General features: G+C 37.6%; 1 pseudogene; it reads left to right on the forward strand.

The window, feature by feature from the left end:
• Positions 1-1,067: 1,067 nt before the first annotated feature.
• Positions 1,068-1,553, forward strand: LOC105991195 (annotated as a pseudogene).
• The last annotated feature ends 5,642 nt before the right edge of the window (positions 1,554-7,195 follow it).

Consider the following 7,195-nt stretch of genomic DNA (forward strand, 5'->3'; position numbering starts at 1 on the left):
GAAATTACATAATACTCTGCTCTTGGGACCCAGTGAGCATTTAGCAAATGCTAATTTTATCTATCTTTACTTCTGATACTGGGAGAATTATTGAGTTTTGTTGGGGTCATTATGTTTATTGACAAATAGATTAAAGATATGTTATTGCTGATGGGAGCATATTTTAAGGTCCTTTGCTACCTTTCTTGATCCTAGAAATTATTTTTCATGCAGTGCCCTGATACGATCAAATTCTTCTAGTTTTGTACCTTTTACCATGAAAGTACCACCACTTTTTGGTCAAGCTTCCTGTTTATGCTGTTTTTTTTTAATTTAATGTAATTTTATTTGTGAACATACTGTACAGAGGGGTTACAATTACATGGGCAGGATAATGCATACATTTCTTACCAAGCATTGCAGCCTCCTCCTTTGTTTACCCTTCACATCCCTTCCCAGCCTCCCGCCTCCCCCCCAATCCCAATCCTTCTCCTTCCCCTCCTTCCCCCCTCCCCCCCCCCCCCGCACCGACATTGTAAAGCTCGTTTTGGACATGACAACTTGTACTTCTCATTGTTGCAACAGGTCCACCTGTATCCTTAAACAACTGGTTTTTCCCCATCTCCTCCACAAGTTATACTGACATCAAATATAGTGAAAGCAGGGGTTATACTGTGGGTACAAAGCAACAAAGAGATAATCTTATAAATGCGTTAGAAACACATGCATGAAAGAAAAAACATTAAAATACATATCTAAGGGTTCATTTTCCTGACATCACATTATCTGACCTTTTCCTCTTGACTCATACATATACTATGCTGTTTATTTAAGTACAATGAATTATTTTCTATATTACTATATGTTCAGTTTAATAAGCACTATAAAAAAGGTGTCCCATTAAGACCTGATAAAATTATTTTATAGAGGTTGGACTGGCTGCTGAGAGGAAAGCTTCATTGGGGCAGTCTCCGCATACCATGGGGGGATCGACACTGTTGCCTTTGATTGGCCTTGGTCCTCACAGCTCCAAAAAGAAATGGGATCTTGATAAGCTCTATGAGTTGAAGTCCAAAGCTCAGCAGATTATGAACCAGTTTGGCCCCTCAGTCCCAATCAACCTCTCCAATTTCTCATCCATTAGAACAGAACCAACCAGCACCTCTCCACAAAGCTTGATAGCCAATGTACAATGGTGGTAAAAATACCAGGTACTCCTGGGACTTGGGGGCATCTTAGCCCTGAAAACAACTAGGTTTTAACCAAGAAAAAATTACAGGACTTAGTGAGAGAAGTGGAACCTAATGAACAGTTGGATGAAGATGTGGAGGAGATGCTGCTGGCAGATCACTGAGGATGTTATTGAGAGTGTAGTGACACCAGCCTTTCACCTCACACAGCATCACAAGTCAAATGCCCTGGAGTTGAAGGACATCTAGCTGCATCTAGAACGCCAGTGGAACATGTGGATCCTAGTTTTTGGCTCTGAAGAAATCCGACCCTACCAAAAAGCTTGCACCACAGAAGCTTGTAAACAGAGAATGACACTGATCTGGAAAACAACCAAGAAATAACACACGGAAAAGTCAGAATGGACAACAATGTATTTGGAGATACTTGAGCTGAGACTTCAGCCATCTCATCATTGAAATGTTTTTAAAATGCTTTACAGAGAGGCATATATATTTTTTATTAACAGTGCAGCAATATCTATACTGACTGAGATCTGCCAAAAGAATAAAGCCTTCTACCCCTCTTCTGGGTCCTTTACCCTTCTGTCTCAAAGAGGAGCAATGTATCTTCCAGAGGAGATTTTATTTGTGACTTATTATGTTAGTGATTGAGTATAGGACAAAGCATTTTGGTCTTGTTGGGTAAGCTGGTATTAGCAAGATTTGTAGAGGGTTTTGTTCTTCCTCCATTCCCCATTCCCTGTATTTATGATGACAGTATTGAATAAAGAACTTATTAATTGAAAAAGTAGTTTATGGATTCTGCTTTTAGCTGGGTAAACAAATATGTATACTTAGAAAAATAGATGGCATAAAATCATAACATTTTAAATGTAATCAAGTGTCAGGTACATTGTAAGGGCAATAAAGTGAGGGAAGAGGCTTGGGGTATAACTCAAATAATACATTGTCTGCCTAGCAAGCACCAGGCCCTAAGTTCAGTCCCCAGTGAGGGAGTAGAGGGAGAAATAGAGATTAACATTAGATAGGCAAAATGGATATTGGAAATAATTCTACTTAGGATTTGAAGAAAAGAGTATTGGTTCTTCAGGAATTAAAGGGTACTTTTAGAATAATACGGTCAATTCTAATTCTTCCCCAACAGAACTAGTAAAGCTACCTTAAAGTACTGAAAAATAAAAAAGGAATCTTTTATATTTTAAACTTGAAATCTATTGCCGTGCTTTCTTGTACTTTTCTACTGGTTCAACCTCAACCAAAGAGACAATGGAGTGCCTATGGCCTCAGTCAATCTGCTGGATAGTCAAGGCATGAGTTCAGATGAAAGGAGATCCTTTGCCTCTTAAGGAACTCAGAATTTTAGTGAAGACTAAATTACACATGAAACCACTGAAATGCAATGAAAGCACAAAAAAAAGTAAAAGGAAAAAAAGGGAATAGGATAGAAATACAAATCAGGTTGTCACACAGGATCAAAGTTAGTAATAACTTCAGGGACTGGCCAGGGAGAGAGCTTAGAAGTGCACAGCTACAGTAACACAGTAGTTTAGCTCATAGTACTTATATGAAGTAAAAGTGATTGTCACACACAGAACTCATGGTGATCCCATGGCTCTCATTTTCTGGCTTTCCTGCTCTCTACAATTCCCATCTGTCCTGCACGGGTGGATCATGTGATATGCTATTTAGTAGAATCTACCAAAAGGGACTTCCATCATGTAATTGAGGTCCAAGATTTGGTGATCTTGAGCTTTTTAAACAGGAGATGATTCTGAATGACTAAGAGTTAATAAGGCAAAAATTCACCAAAGAGCAAGTGGGCCCCTGGAAAAAGGAACCATCCTTACAGGCTTGATGGGGAATCTCACATGGCAAAGAATGGAGCACAGCTTCTCAGACTTGAAGGGTAGCTTCCAACTAACAACCAGTAAACCACTGGAGTCCTCAGCCATACACTTCAGGGAAATGAATTCTGCCAACAACCAATGTATGTTCTTCCTCAGTCAGTCCTTCAGATGAAAATGCAACCTGGACATGACCTTGATTGAAACCCTAAGCAGAGAACTTACAACCTCTTGATTCATAAATACTGGGAGATAATAAAAGGTATGTGGTTTCAATATATTATTTGTTTATAGGTTTGTGGGATATTTTTAGCAATCATAAATATAATATGCCCCATAGGAAGAAACCCAAGTCCAGGGTCACTGTTTAAAACCAGGGGCACATGTGATTAAGGAGAATAGAAAAGCTGGTGGCCTATCTACATAGAAGATGATACATATTGGGAATTATGAGGAATCAAAACTAGGAATCTAGTAGTGTTGTTAGTTTTACTCTAGTAGGTGGATCTGATTCCTCTAATATCTCCCCAGAACAGGAACTAAAATTCCTATTACAAAAATTTCAGATTGGTGATAAATGAGAGTTAGGTATTAGCAAATATAGGTACCTGGAAATCATTAGGCCACCAAGGTAAGACCAAACAGAAAAGGAAACAATGCATTCAGTCAAGAGAAGTCATATGGACCTATCCAAAATCACAAGGTCTTTATTACTTAGAAAAGCAAGCAAAACCTACAATGCTCCAAGCATGTACTCTTGGCAAGTGAAATAAATTTTAATATCCCCTTCTTATTCATATTTAATAGTCAAATCAGAATTTCTGTTAGCACCTAAGTTTTACCTCTGGACTTCTCTACTGTTTGGCTTGTGCCTCATCACTTGAATCTTGCCTCTAGCCTGGCTTTGCATTGGCTATGTTTATGTATTTTGTTTGTTTTGGTGTCAGTACTAGGCTTGAACTCAGGACCTTGCACTCTTGCTTAGTTTTGTTTTCTTCCTCAATGCTGGCACTCTACCACTTGAGCCACACCTCTCATTTTACTTTTTTTTTGCTAGAGATAAGAGTCTAAAGGATTTGTCTTCACAGGCTTGCTTTGAAACACAGTCCTCAGATCTCAACTGCCTGAGTTGCTAGTATTGCCTGTATGAGAACCAATACCTGACTTTTGCTGGTTAGTTTGGAGGTCAACTTTTATAGACTTTATGCTTTTTTACCCAAGCTAGCTATCAACTGCAATTCCTCTAGCTATCAGCCTTCTGAGTAGCTACTTGCACCACTTGTTTAAGTTGTCTTCTTCTCCTTCCTCCTCCTCCTCCCCTTTCTCCTCCTCCTTTTTCTTCTCCTCCTCTTCCTCCTTCTTCTTCTCCTCCTCCATCTTCCCTTCCTCCTCCTCCTCCTCCTCCATCTCCTCACTTTTGCTCTTCTCCATCCTCTACTCCATCCTCTTTTTCTTCCTCTTCTTTCTTTCCTCTTCTCTTCCTCTTCTTTCTTCTTCCTCTTCTACATCATCTACTCCTTTCTTTTCTTCTTCCTTCTTCTTTTTCCTTTGTTCTCCTCCTTCCTCTTCCTGTTTTCTTTCCTCTTCTTATTCATCTCTTTTTCTACTCCTTTCTCCTCTTCTTCTTTCTTCTTCCTCTTCTCCATCCTCTACTCCTTCATTTTCTTTTTCTTCTTCCCCTCCTCCTTCTCTTTGCTTCTTATTTTGACAGTACTGGAGAGTTGAACTCGTCTTCCTAGGCAGGGACTCGAGGCATGCCTCCAGCTTCCAATCAGCTAACTTTATTTCTGTGCATTAGTAGTATTAAAATTTCAAATAAAATAATAAGCACTACTCCAGATTATTAAAGTTTCAAATAAATTAATAAGCACTACTCCAAAGTTTTCAATAAGAAAAATTAAAAAGTGAGAATTTTAGGAAATAGGAAAGATTAAATAGTGAAAACATAATAATAATCCAAAGCTGAGGGAAAGAAAGAAAAGGTACATTTATTCCTTCCACTTAATTTCCCCACAGCACATATGTACATACCTTGATGGGTTGACCAAAATATTCTAACTATCTTGGAAATTTCTATTCCACTGTGAGCTATTTCCAGAGTGACTCTATCTTCCTTCAGATATCTATAGTTCCTTGGGGGAGATCTTTCTCTTGATATCAGTATGGTCTGCAAATGCTTATAGGAATGTGAATTCCTTGTGGACAAGAATGATGTCATTTACTCTAACTTTCCATTAGATACACCTAATAACACGCATTTATTGAGTGAGTATTAAAATAAAAGTATAATCTCATATCCATAAGGGAAAATCATACCAAAAATGTTCTCAGATAAGGAAGAGTTCATGGTGTGAAAGGGAACTGATATGGAGAATTACAAGTGTGATGCAAGATATTTAAGACAAGCTATAGGAAATACACAGAAAATTAATGAAAATTGTGACCTTATGAATAATTACTGGAAATTTCACAGTGAGCTTCCCTCATTGTAAAGCTAATGTTAACAAAAATATGCTAATAAAAATATGCATGCAGGTGGACCCATTGCAACAATGAGACGTATAAGTCGTTATGTCGAAAAAACGAGAAAAAAGCCGGAAGTGGTGCTGTGGCTCAAGTGGTAGAGCGCTACCCTTGAGCTGAAGAGCTGAGGGACAGCGCCCAGGCCCAGAGTTCAGATCCCACGACCGGACCCCCCCCCCAAAAAAAAGAAAAACGAACTTTACAACTTTGGTGGGGGGGAGGGAAGGAGGAGGATTTGGTGAGGGGAGCGGGGAACGGAGAATGGGAAAGGATGGGAAGGGGAAACAAAGGAGGAGACTAAAATGCTTGATAAGAAATGTACTCATTATCTTGCCCATATAATTGTAACCCTTCTGTACAGTATTTTCACAATAAAAAAATAAGATTTTTTCATGTGCCCCAATTTTGCTAGGCAGCCTTACCAACTGCCCTTCAATTATCTATCAATTATTTGCTTTCTGTTGAATCAATTAATGTAATAAATTTAACAGATTTCATAACACTTAAAAAAGAGAAAGAGGAATGAAGGAAAGAAGGAAAGATCTCTTGAAACAAAGATACTTCCCACCAGAAAGTACACCTTTAACCTACTCCCTAACTCTGAAATAAGTCAAGACACCATGTACCAATCACTTTTCTCATTAACATAGCCTTTCCTTTGTACAGAATTACTCCAGTATCACGTAGCAAAATACAGGAATAAACGTTGTTAAATATAAGAGCACATCTTGCAATTGGGAGTCTCATTGGATTATGCTAATAAAATAATAAAGATGGAAATAACACTTTTAATAAAAATATATCAAGCTCTTACACTACACTTTTATTAAGTGTAAGAAATGGAGGGACAAAGGGTGAACAATTGCAGCAATGGTACTCACTAGACACTATGCTGAAAATAAACTATTCAACTTGTGGGTGGGGATGAGAGGGAAAAATTGGGAAAAGCAAAGAAAGGGGTGATAGGTAACATTGTCCAAAAAGAAATGTACTCATTACATGACTTATGAAACCATAACCCCTCGGTCTAACACCTTTATAATAGCAATAAAAAACAGCAATATAAAAAATATGCAACTCCTTTATTGAAGTTTTTCAGTTATCTATATCTTCAACTAAACTTCATGTCCTGTGATGACAGGGCCATATGATGGGAAAACAAAGAATTAATGAATCATTAATTAATCAAATGGTCTATGAGCATTCTCTCATAGATTCAATTTCTGAATCTTACTGTATGAAATATCCATATTAAATCTCAGAAATATTACTATGAGTCTCAGTCATCTCAAGTATTACAGTCTTGTAAATACTAGAGACTAACATAGTCAGAAGTTCTTCTTTAAAAACAAGAGACCAATGAACTATATTACTGCATCATGTGAATTAAAGGTATGCTAATTAACATTAGTCACACACTTCTTCCAGGACTAGATGCATATATTAAATAGTACAATATATTATCCAATAGCCTTTTCACAACACCATGGTATGGTATCCTTGTTCCTGGTTGATACCCAGGATAATTAATATTTATCAAGCATAAGTAGTATCATGATACACAGCTATGGAACGATATGCTCAAGAATTTAAATGTAAATAATTTACCAATCCTAGATTTTATTTACCATAGACAATTCCTTTTTGTAAAAGGTG

This window comes from Dipodomys ordii, unplaced genomic scaffold (genome assembly GCF_000151885.1).
Source record: "Dipodomys ordii isolate 6190 unplaced genomic scaffold, Dord_2.0 Scaffold70, whole genome shotgun sequence".
NCBI classification, from domain to species: Eukaryota; Metazoa; Chordata; class Mammalia; order Rodentia; family Heteromyidae; genus Dipodomys; species Dipodomys ordii.